Consider the following 12,615-nt stretch of genomic DNA (forward strand, 5'->3'; position numbering starts at 1 on the left):
ATCATTAATATTAAATGCTAAACATTTTTTTTTTAAGATTTATTTATTCAAAAGGCAGAGTTGCAGAGGCAGAGGCAGAGGATAAGAGAGATGTTTTCTGTTTGCTGGTTCACTCCCCAAATGGCTGCAACAGCCAGAGCTGGGCCTATCCAAATCCAGGAGCATGGAGCTTTTTCCAGGTCTTCTGCGCAGGTGTAGGGGCCCAAGTACTTGAGCCATTTTCTACTGCTTTACCAGGCTGTAGCAGAGAGCTGGATCAGAAATGGAGCATCCGGGACTCCAACCGGCGTCCATATGGGATGCTGGCACTGTAGGTGATGGCTTTACCCGCTACAACACAGCACCAGCCCCTAAACATTTTATTTTTATTCTTGCTCTGATCTAGAACTGATTAGGAATGGGCACATGAATCTGTGCTGCTGATAAATAATATCTCAGAGCTCTTGGGAGAAATTATGACTTAAACTTGGGAGAATGGGGGAAAGTTATTAGTGGGGAAAAAACTGACTTTACTACCATATTGCAAAGGCTAAGAAAAGAAATCCATACTAAATATGTTATCTTAGATATTTTTCTTGAATTTTTTGTGACAGAACAAACATTTTTATTTAGGAAAAATATATTGCAGAAATTTTCTGTATAAGTCCTGTTTAGAACATGCCTGTCTTTTTGCAGTAAACAAAAAAGAAAAAATCCAGTTTAACTCCTTGCAGGGCAATTTAAATGGTTTCCATTTTGAAAATTAATTCAATTTCATATTAAATAGCAAGTAGTAAGGTGGTCAGATGGAAGTGTTCAGTTCATCTGGCATCATCAGATTGGTTTGACAAATGGCATTCTTTTAACTCTGTGGAAAACATTTTGCTCCCTTTTTATGCCTTGGCAGAGACAGACATTGTGGTTTCAGACCAGAGGTATGGGTGGGTAAATCTGGGATGTGTAAATAGAAAGAGCAGACAGACATTGCCTCTGACGGTGGGAAGGGCCCACCGGGACTGCTGACACTGACGAGTGGGCTGGAAGGGGGTTGTCGAGGAGTGTGGAACTCAGCCATGTGGACGTAAATGAGGAGTGCAGATGCTCAGGAGCAATGCTGAAGCCAAAGGATTTTAGGTTGAGGTTGCTGCGTAATTTTGCTTTTGATATGGATAAAAACAACAAAAGTTACTTTTCTTACTCACACTTGATTTCCTTCTGTAACCCGTCATCAGTGACTTGTGACGTGAGTGCACAAGTGATGTGTTTTTCAGTGAGTGGCTCTATCTCCTATAAGATGTGTGCCCTTGGGTGAGATAGTTAACCTTTCTTCTTAGTTTGTACATCTGTACAATGGGTTAGTAGGGACTGAGTTATGCCTAAAATACTTATCTTTGTCCTGGCATAGACTAAGTACAATGCCAGTATTAGTTTCTGTAAAAATAATGTATATATTAGTACATAATTAATACTATTTCAATAGGTTAAAAGATTCTCTTGAGGAAACTGCCTGCTCTAATAATCTTGATATATTGGATGCATTTTTAAATAAATTAATTAGAGAATGAATTAGTATTTAAGGTGACTTGCTATGATATATCAATGTTAACTTTAAGAAGTTAATTTTTGAAAAATAGCAGTAAGTATGGATAATTTCTATTTTGTTAGTATGGTTTCCAGATTAAAACATAAGCCAGGAAATGCCATGTAAAAGCCATATAGCCACTTCATTTAGTGTGGGAGCAAAGAACCATGCACATCCCAGGAGTTCCTGATGACATTATTATATCATAAAACTGAACATTACTTCTTAATGATAGTCAGACCTCAGATTATTCATCTGCGTTTTAGGGTGCCCTTTTTAAAAATATAGGAAGGAGTGGTCATTTAGCCTAGCAGTTAGGATGTCCACATCCAATATTGAAATACCTGAGTTTGATTCCTGACTCGGGCTTCTGATTCCAGCTTTCTGCCTATGCAGACCCTGGGAGACAGTGGTGATGGCTCAAGTAATTGGGTTCCTGACACTCATGTGGGAGATTTGAATGTCTTCCTGGCTCCTGGCTTTGGGGCATTGGAGAGTGAATCAATGGATGGGATAGTCTCTCTCTTTTTCTCTCTATCTACCTGTCTACCTCCAAGGAATACATGAGACATTTTTTTAAGAAGAGTGGATAACATAATATTTTTGTATTTAACTGTTAAGACAGTTTTAGGACTCAGAAGTACTAGCAAATATAACCCCCTTTATTTAGAGATGGCTTTAGAACTATGAGGTGACATTCCTAACTTGGAAGTGTGGTATTGTTATAGTCACATGTTCAAAATAGACACCCAAGTGTTATCTTGGGTCTATCTACTTTTTTCCCCAGCAGAATGACATGTACCATGAGCTGTTTTTTGTAGTGTAGAAATCATGATGTGAAAACCAGAATATGCTAAACATAAAGCATTGGATTGTAAAGAATAAAGCTGCACCATTGCCTAAAGGATGCCTGATTTGCCTTTAGAACCTGGCAGAGCCCTACTGATAAGTGAGTGTCTCGTCATACCCTCCCATACCTCTGGGGTATGGGCATGGGTTTTGATGATGCTCCCATTTTCTCTATGTAAACAGTAATTATCTTTGAAGACTCTTATGGTTTGCGAAGTCTTTTTTTTTTTTTTTTTAATTTATTTGATAGATAGGGTTAGATAGTGAGAGAAAGAGGGACAGAACGAAAGGTCTTCCCTCTGCTGGTTCACCCCCCAAATGGCCGCCACGGCCAGAGCTACGCCAATCCGAAGCCAGGAGCCAGGAGCCTCCTCCTGGTCTCCCATGCGGGTGCAGGGGTCCAAGCACTTGTCCATCCTCCACTGCCTTCCCTGGTTGCAGCAGAGAGCTGGACCGGAAGAGGAGCAATTGGAAGTAGAACTGGCGCCCACATGCGATGCCAGCACCACAGGCGGAGGACTAACCAAGTGAGCCATGGTGCCGGCCCCGTGAAGTATTTTTTGTGTGTGTCCCCAGTGTGTTGTGTGTATGCTACCATTAGAGCATCTTCACACTGTTGCAGGTTTTGTTTGTATATCTGTTACTGTACCAGACAGTATGTTTTTGGTCTACTATATTATAGTTTTGAAGATAAAAGATTATTTATCTTTTCATTAGCCACAGTGCCTAGTTGGGTGTTTGCTGGATAGTTAGGTTTGTTTAGGTAAACATGTATTGAATGATAAGCAGTGATTCACATGTGGAATGCTGATATTAAAGGAAAGCAGTGTGTCTCCTGCTTTCCCTTTGAGAAACAAGGAAACCGTTCCTGGAAGCTCCAGCACCAGATGTGTCCTTGACTCTTGTGGGCCAAGATGCAGTCATTGATTAAGGGAATGGAACTAGCATAGTTGGTTCAAGTGGAAGGGATATTTTAAGTATAAATCACAAAGATCACTGTCTTGGTTACAGAAATTATCCATGATTATCACAGCAAATTTGGAAATTAATGAAAAGTATAGTGAAGAAAATAAAGAAAAACAACCTTCACCCAAAGGTCACTATTGTTAACATTGTGGTAGCTGCTTTCTAGTTTTTAGTAATTTGTGACTGTGTTTTATTACAGAAGAAAATTGCAATCATATTGTATTTGGTGTTGTAAAGTATTAAATATAACAATTTAACATGAGCAGTTTTCCATACCATTAAATCATATTCTGTGTATCAGTGCCAGCATTGAGAATTATTCTTTAATTGCTAATTTGACAAGCAAAAGAGTATTCCTAGGCCGGCGCTGCAGCTCAATAGGCTAATCCTCCACCTGCAGCGCCGGCATCCTGAGTTCAGAATCCAGTTGAGGCTCCGGATTCTGTCCAGGTTGCGCCTCTTCCAGTCCAGCTCTCTGCTGTGGCCCGGGAAGGCAGTGGAGGATGGCCCAAGTGCTTGGGCCCTGCACCTGCATGGGAGACCAGGAGAAGCACCTGGCTCCTGGCTTCGGATCAGCGCGCCAGCCATAGCGGCCATTGAGGGGTGAACCAACGGAAAAGGAAGACCTTTCTCTCTGTCTCTCTCTCTCACTGTCCACTCTGCCTGTCAAAAAAAAATAATAATTCCTTTTTTTATTCTGCTTTTTTTTTGATTGGCAGTGCTATTCTTCATTTAGTCAGCATTCAGTAGATATTTGCTGAATGAAAGTAAATATGTTTATTGATGTGTGTATTGTTCACGTCCTTTGCATGGCATTATTAATTTTACTTTTGTGTTGTTATATATATAAAGAACATACAGTGTATTGTTAATTGTAAAATTCTTCAGAAGTGACAGCATTCTATTTTGTTATTCTGAATATTAGCTATTTAGTTTGTGATATGGTAATGATTTTAAATTATAGTATCTCAGAGCCTACCTTAGTTATGTCCTTCCTGGAGCTCCTGATAACAGACTTCGTCTTTGATTCTTTCTTCCTTTATTTTATTTAGCTTATATCCACAACTTTTCCTCATAGTCCTCCTTGGAAGCATATCATCTTTTTTATCACCATATTCCGCTGGGTATCAAAGTTGTTTTTTCTCTGTCTTCAGAAGGAATATAAAAAAAATTGTGCTTTCTCCCTTATTCTTTGACTTCATTTTTTCGTTTGTGTAGTGTGTGTGTGTGTGTGTGTGAGAGAGAGAGAGAGAGAGAGAAAGGAGGCAGAGGCAGACACTTCAGACCTTGAATGATATTTTTCTATTATTAACAAATATAGCACTTTTTTGTTAATATCCCATTTAATTTTTTTTCCATACTGTGTGATATGTAGGTATCATTGCCCTTTTATTTAGAGAGAAATGAAATACTTTAGGCCACACAGCTAATAGTACTGTGTGGAACAGAGCTGGGATTGGAAGCCATTTTGTTTGTGATGTGTTTGGATGTTAACTTACAAACTCTGGGCCAATACTGTGGTGTAGCAGGTAAAGCCACCACCTGCAGAACTGACATCCCATATGGGTGCTGGTTTGGGTCCCAGCTGTTCCACTTCTGATCCAGCTCTCTGCTATGGCCTGGGAAAGCAGTAGAAGATGGCCTAAGTCCTTGGGCCCCTGCACCCACATGGGAGACCCAGAAGTAGCTCCTGCCTCCTGGCTTCGGATCTGCACAGCTCCGGCTGTTGTGGCCAATTGGGGAGTGAACCATCTGATGGAAGATATCTCTTTCTCCCTCTCTCTCTCCCTCTGTCCCTCTGTCCCTCTGACCCTCTGTCCCTCTCTGCCTCTGCCTTTCAAATAAATAAAAAAATCGTTTAAAAAAATTATAAACTCAGCTGTGCTCAGTCTTGTACATGAGAAGAGGCTGAACTGAACTTTTCAAGTTATGTTGAGAAATTTACAGTTTATTTAAATTTGAGTCATGCTGTCAAGTAGACTCTTCTCCTTGTTATTTGCAGCTAGAAAAATAAAAGACCTCAAATTTAATTTAATATTACCAATAGGAACCATACCACTTTTATAGTCATTTTTGTTGTAAACTAGTGTTTATACAACCCATGACTTGAGAGCTGACCAAACCCTCTTATATTACCATATTTTGAATGTAGCAGGAACTGGCTTAGCAAAATCTGGAAACCTCCAACTCTAATATTTGTGGTACAGTAAAGTAAACAAATTTGGGGCTCTCAGGTTTGTGTGGTACACAGCCTGTCCCAGGACACTGGTGTTTGTTCTCACTGTTGACTCTCTTGCTTGTGTCAGTAGTTTTGCTGAGAGGCATTTAGGCTTGCTGGAGAGATTATTTCTACCTACTGGAGAAATCTTGAAGAAAGCTATTGATTTCTTTTTGTTAGAAATATAAGTTGGGCGTAGGAGCTGTGGTGTAGTAGATTAAACCTCCAACTGTGGCACTGGCATCCCATATGGGTGCTGGTTTTTGTCCTGGTTGCCCTTTTTCTGAGCCAGCTCTCTGCTTATGGCCTGGGAAAGCAGTGGAAGATGTTTGGGTGCCTGCACCCACATGGGAGACCTGGAAGAAGCTCCTGGCTCCTGGCTTCGGATTGGCCCAGCTCTGGCTGTTGTGACCATATGAGGAATGATCCAAAGGATGGAAGACCTTTCTCTTTGTCTCTCCCTCTCTCTGTCTGTTACTCTGTCTCTCAAATAAGTAAATAAAATCTTAAAAAAAAAAAAAGTAATAAGTTGTGGGATGTATTCTGTTTTCTGTTGACAGAAGAGAAGAGATTTATTTAGCCCACAGTTCTGGACCACCAAGAGCATGGCTCTGGCTTCTCCTCACCTGTGGTGAGGGCCTTCTGACAGAGAGGGAGAGAGAGGGGGAGAGAGGGAGAGAGAGGGAGAGAGAGAGAGAGAAAGATCTTCCATTCTGCTGGTTCACTCCCCAAATTACTGCAATGGCCAGAGCTGAGCTGATCTGAAGCCAGAAGCCAGGAACTTCTTCCGGGTCTCCCACACAGATGCAAGGGCCCAAGCACTTGGGCCATTTTCCACTGCTTCCCTAGGCTATAGCAGACAGCTGGATAGGTAGGAAGTGGAGCAGCCGGGTCTTGAACTGGTGCCCATATGGGTTGCTTGCACTAAAGGCAGCAGCTTTACCCGTTATGCCACAGCACCAGCCCCGTAATATTCCTTTTGAATTATTGTTTATTTTCATGTAGTTGGTAGTAATATCTGTCTGCTCTTTCATTTGTGATTCTGATAATTTGAATTTTCTTTTTCTTTTTTACTGGTCCAACTAAAGATTTGTTAATTTTGTTTATGTTTTTAAGGAACCAAGTGTTGAATTTGTTGGTTTACTCTAATCTCTATTTCACTGATTTCCACTTTAATATTATTTCTGCTTGATTTAGGTTCTAGTCTGTTCCTTCTTTTTGTGTTAAGGTAGGAGGTTAGGTTATTGATTCAAGAGCTTTCTTTTGTCTTAATACAGGCATTTACACCTGCAGCTTCCTCTGTAAATGCTGCTTTAGTTGCATCCCATGGATTTTGGTTTGCTGTGCCTTTACCTTTATTCATGTCAAAGAGTTTTCTTTGCTTTTCAAATTCTTTAACTCATGATTATTTCGTAATGTGTTTAATTTCCTTCATGTTTTCCTGTTGCTAATGTCTAATAATATTCCACAACACATGCATTATATTATTTTCTATCTAAGAACATTTTTGAAGTCTATTTTGTTTGAGATCAGTATAGCTATACTTAGTTTTATTGTATTTGCATAGCTTTTCCATCATTTTATTTCCAACCTGTGTTTTTGAATCTAAAGTATGTCTTCTATAAACAGCATAGAGTTGGATCATATTTTTCTTTAATCCAGCCTGATAATCTCTGCCTTTGATTGGGTTGTTTATCCTACTCACATTCAGTGATACTGTTGACATAGTTGGGTTTATATCTACCATTTTGTTTTCTGTATCATTTATGTCTTTTTCTGTTTTTTTTTTTTTTTTTTTGTCCCTTTGTTTTAAATGAATATTTCCTATTGTAACAATTTACTTTCTTTAATGATAGTCTCACTATTCTTTTTGGAGTATTTTTATTTAGTGATTGCTGGAAGGTTTACCAGTCTCCATTTTAACTATCTTAATTCCAGTGATAAATAGAAATTGCTGCTATGTAAATATTCCTTTCTGTTCCTTTTTGTGGTATTAATGTTTTACCTGTTACATTCCTAATGTCACAAACTCAGTATTTTGCTGTTGGTACTTTAACATATGTAGTTGCAAGTGTTTATTTAGCCTAATACAGTTTTGCTCTTATAAACTTAAGCTATTACTGGTTAATGTATTACATATACCTTACATTTCTATAAATTATAGGCCCAAGAGAACATTATGTCCATACCGTGTTGTACAATTAATTTTCATGTCAATAATGAGAAAAATAGGCATTTATAATTGTATAATTACCTTTACTGATGTTCTTTGTTAAATTATGTGAATCAGAATTACCTTTTGAGGTTACTTACTTTTAGCCTGAAGAATTTTGGTGTTATAACAAAGAAATAGTACCAACAAATTCAGTTTTTTAAAAAAATTATTTATTTTTATTTGAAAGGCAGAGTTATAGCGGCAGAGAGAGAGAGAGAGAGAGAGAGGTCTTCCATCTGCTGGTTCACTCCCCAAATGGCTTCAAGGGCCAGAGCTGGACCAGTCTGAAGCCAGGAGCCAGGAGCTTCTTCCAGGTCTCCCATGTGGATGCAGAGGTCCAACAACTTGGGCCATCTTCTACTGCTTTCCCAGGCCATAGCAGAGAACTGGATTGGAAATGGAGCAGCCGGGACTCCAGCAGGTGCCAATATGAGATGCCGGCACTGCAGGCAGTGGCTTTACCTGCTATAGCATAGCACCGGGCCTCCCCTCCCCCCCCTTTTTTTGTTTGCTTTTCATCTGGAGAAGTCTTTATTTCACCTTTACTTTTTTTTTTTTTTTTTTTTTTTTACAGGCAGAGTGGACAGTGAGAGAGAGAGACAGAGAGAAAGGTCTTCCTTTGCCGTTGGTTCACCCTCCAATGGCCGCCGCGGCCGGCGCGCTGCGGCCGGCGCACCGCGCTGATCCAATGGCAGGAGCCAGGAGCCAGGTGCTTTTCCTGGTCTCCCATGGGGTGCAGGGCCCAAGCACTTGGGCCATCCTCCACTGCACTCCCTGGCCACAGCAGAGAGCTGGCCTGGAAGAGGGGCAACCGGGACAGAATCCGGCGCCCCGACCGGGACTAGAACCCGGTGTGCCGGCGCCGCAAGGCGGAGGATTAGCCTAGTGAGCCGCGGCGCCGGCCTCACCTTTACTTTTGAAAGATACTTTTTCTGGATATGGGATTCTTAACTGATGTGGTTTTTTTCCCCCCTCTTTGAGCATTTTTAATGTTATCCTGTTTTCTTCTGTTGTTTCTATAGTGTTTAAAAAGTTTCTTACAACAAATTATGAAGCATGTAAGCAAACAGGGAGTCACTTATTAATCTCCCTGAAGTTCTTTTGTAAATAATGGAGTATTTTACAAACCACATTTAACTCCTGGACATTTTATGGTGTATATGTTCTTTAATACTGTAAGATAAGGGTACTTACATATATGTTTAAATATTTCTCAGAGCTAGTGCTTGGGAAATGTTTTTTTATGCATAAAAGTGTGGCTTGCTAAATTTTCTTTCCCAGTGAAAATGAGGGGTTAAACCTCAGGAAATACCATGCCAACATTTTGTAATCACACACACCTAACAATGGAGACGCATTCTGAGAAATGAATTGTTAGACAACTTTGTTGTGTGAACACCTTCTAGCACTTACACAAATGAAGATGACTGTGATAACACTAGGTGATAGGATCTTATGGGATCATTGTTGTGTGTGTCGTCCTTCATTGATTAAAGTGTCATTATGTGACATGGTTGTACTTTTATAGGCTCTTTCAAATGTTGAAAGGAAATCTGTACTGTAAGGAGAGAGGAATAAAAACAAAGAATACGTGGGCAAAAATAACTCTATGTGGGCTAGTTTATTCTCAAAACTTAATTTTAATTAACCCAAGCTTATATGTTGTAAGGTAGTAGAAAATTTCAAGATTTTTACCTACCATAGACATAAGGTTTCATATTTTTTGATTTAGAAAGTCAACTAAATGGTTGTGATAAAACCTTTTGAGGACTGCCAGCTCTAATACAATTCTTGTAGTACGACAAGGAGTGAGCAGTAGTTGCACTTTATGAGGACTTAGGCTGGGTACACACAGACATTGTTAAACTGTTACTTGATATTATCTCCCCTAAATAAATGTTCTTTAGGATGCAGCGGATTAGGCATAGACAAAGATCAGCCTTTCTGTGACTGGACGAGTAGCATCTGTTTTTCAGAGGAAAAGAGTTTAGAGGAAAGTAAGTCCATGGAATTGATGCCAGAGGCCAGAGGTACTATCACAACACTGAGTTTAAGTCAGGATGAAAACTTCTTTAAGAACAAACAAGCTCAGAAACAAAAAACTTCCTATTTTGGATGTGAGGGGAGATCTCCCCTATGAAATTCTTAGTTGACATTGAAAATGCATTATTATCCTGGGGGTTGTGTTAGGGGAGACCCAAGAAGAGCTTTTGCATTTAATTTCCTGGTGGTTGAAGAGTTCACAAACTAAACTTGGAAGCAGATAATACCGCAGAGTACAGGCAGCGGAATTATACTCCCTGTCTAGAGAAAACAAGCACCTGGCTGTCTGAATTTAGTGGAATTGGAACTCAGGGAACTGATTAATTTTGTTATATAGGGTGTGAGAGCTGTGACTACTGCCAGATGTAATTGAGATCCACTCTTGCCTTTCCCGCTGTGCTCCTGCTATTCAGATTATTGTGCTCACAGCACCTAGAGTAGATTTGAGTTTTATTGTGCCATACTTACTCCTGTCACCTTGGCTGTTTGTTGTTGTTTTTTTTAATAGACTTTGAAAATTTTTTTAAGTTCCCAGAGAAACTGAACAGAAAGTAGAAAATTCCCCCATAGATACTATGTCTCACATGCACGGCCTCCCCTGCTATAAAAATATACACCAGTAGAGTGGTATGTTCCTTACAAGTGATGAAGCTGCTTCAACAAATCATCACCTGAAGTCTGTAAGTTTACATTAGGGTTCACTCTGGTGTTGAACAGTCTGTGAGTTTGCACAAATGTATAACAACATGTATCTGCCATTATAATATAAAGAGTCATTTCACTGCCCTAAAAATCCTCTGTATTCTGCCTGTTCATCCCTCTTTCTCCCTAAATCGTGGTAGCCTTTTTTTAAGAATTTATTTTTTAAAAATTGTTTAGGACTGTTATTAACAGGTGCTTGCAGTATGTTGCCTTTTTTTTTTAATTTAAAGATTTATGTATTTATTTGAAAGGCAGAGTTAGAGGGAGAGACAGAGTGAGAGATCTTCTATCTGCTGGTTCAGTTCCCAAATAGCTGCAACTGCGTGGGTCTCCATGTGAGTTCCGGGACCCTAGGATTTGGGCCACCTTCTACTGCTTTCCCAGGCACATTAGCAAGGAACTGGATCAGAAACAGCATCCGGGATTTGAACCAGCCGGCATTGCACCAGCATAACCCACTGTGTCAGGATACTGGCACCACAGTATGTTGAGATTTTAAAAAAACAATCCAGTTGTAAGTAACAAATTTCAACTTGACCATATGTGAAACAGTTTGAAACTCTTATTAAAGGTGTATTGAGAAAAACCAGACTTTCTAAAACCATGTTTGTCATTACAGAAAAAGAAACATCTTTAAGTAAAAATTAAAAGTTACTTAGATAATGTAACTTCCAATAATCTGGTCAACAGGCAAAAAAAAAAAGCAAGCACTTAAAAGTCTTCTGTTGAAATCCTTTTTCACTTCTGTTGCTGGAATTTCACATTCGTTTCTTATTGGCTGACTGAGCGGATGACGGTGGGGGCAGCCAGCCCAGAGGCGCTGCAGACTCCACCGAGTGACCGGACAGAGGACATGGGGACAGCGATCCAGGGTGTGTGTGAATTTTCCGCCCACTGACCTGACGGGTAGTGGTGGGGACGGCGATCCCTGGGGTTGCGCGAACTCTCCAGCAGCTCACCGAACGGGTGATGGTGGGGACGGTGATCCCCGGGACGCAAGAATTTTCCGCGCTGGCTGACCGAACGGATGACAGTGGAGACAACGAGCCAGAGGCGCGCGAACTCTCCGCACGCTGACCGAACGGGTGATGGTGGGGATGGCGTCTTTCCTCCGGCTGACCGAATGCATGACGGTCGGTCGCCACAGCGATCCCGGGGGCGCGCGAACTCTCCGCACGCTGACCGAACGGGTGATGGTAGGGATGGCGATCTTTCCTCTGGCTGACCGAATGCATGACGGTCGGTCGCCACAGCGATCCCGGGGGCGCGCGAACTCTCCGCACGCTGACCGAACGGGTGATGGTAGGGATGGCGATCTTTCCTCTGGCTGACCGAATGCATGACGGTCGGTCGCCACAGCGATCCCGGGGGCGGGCTAACTCTCCGCACGCTGAAGGGCGATGGTGGGAACAGAGATCCCGAGGATGGGCGAACTTTCCTCCGACTGACCGAAGGGATGATGGTGGAGGCGCGCAAACTACCGGCTAACAGAAGGGGCAGTGGTGGGGACAGCGAGCCTGGGGACAGAGATCCCAGGATGTGCGAATTCTCCTCCCGCTGATCAAACGGGTGATGATGGGACGGCGAGCCTGGGGCGCGTGAATGCTCTGCCAGCTGATGGAACGGGTGATGGTGGGGAAGGCGAATCCGGGGTTGGTGATCCCAGGGATGGGCGAACTCTGCGTGCTGACCGAATGGTGGGGACTGTGATCCCTGGGATGCGCGTACTTTCCTTCCTCTGCCGTCTGAACCGGTGATGGGACAGCGAGCCCGCGGGCGCGCGAACTCTCCCGCGGCAGTCTGAACGGGTGATGGTGGGGAAGGCGAATCCGGGGTCGGTGAACCCAGGGATGGACCAACTCTGCGTGCTGACTGAATGGTGGGGACTGTGATCCCTGGGATGCTCGTACTCTCCTTCCTCTGCTGTCTGAACCAGTGATGGGACAGCGAGTCCGTGGGCGCGCGAACTCTCCCGCGGCTGCCTGAACGGGTGATGGTGGGGAAGGCGAGTCCGGGTCGGTGAACCCAGGGATGGGCGAACTCTGTGTGCTGACCGAATGG

General features: G+C 42.1%; 1 protein-coding gene across 8 annotated transcripts in view; it reads left to right on the forward strand.

Annotated features, from left to right (window-relative positions):
- The window catches only part of FANCC (FA complementation group C), a 249,943-nt gene that overhangs the window by 39,198 nt on the left and 198,130 nt on the right, over positions 1-12,615 (forward strand). The window contains exon 1 of one of the 8 annotated variants that reach the window (XM_070049804.1): positions 11,373-11,426. The exons of 4 other annotated variants lie outside the window; for them this stretch is intronic. The gene's annotated coding sequence lies outside the window, so the exon portion shown is untranslated. Of the gene's footprint in view, positions 1-11,372; positions 11,427-11,763; positions 11,857-11,983; positions 12,181-12,615 lie in introns of those variants that run through there. 3 more of the 8 variants (XM_070049805.1, XM_070049802.1, XM_070049800.1) reach the window with 3 other exon arrangements.

The sequence above is a fragment of the Oryctolagus cuniculus genome, chromosome 1 (genome assembly GCF_964237555.1).
Source record: "Oryctolagus cuniculus chromosome 1, mOryCun1.1, whole genome shotgun sequence".
Classification (NCBI taxonomy): Eukaryota; Metazoa; Chordata; class Mammalia; order Lagomorpha; family Leporidae; genus Oryctolagus; species Oryctolagus cuniculus.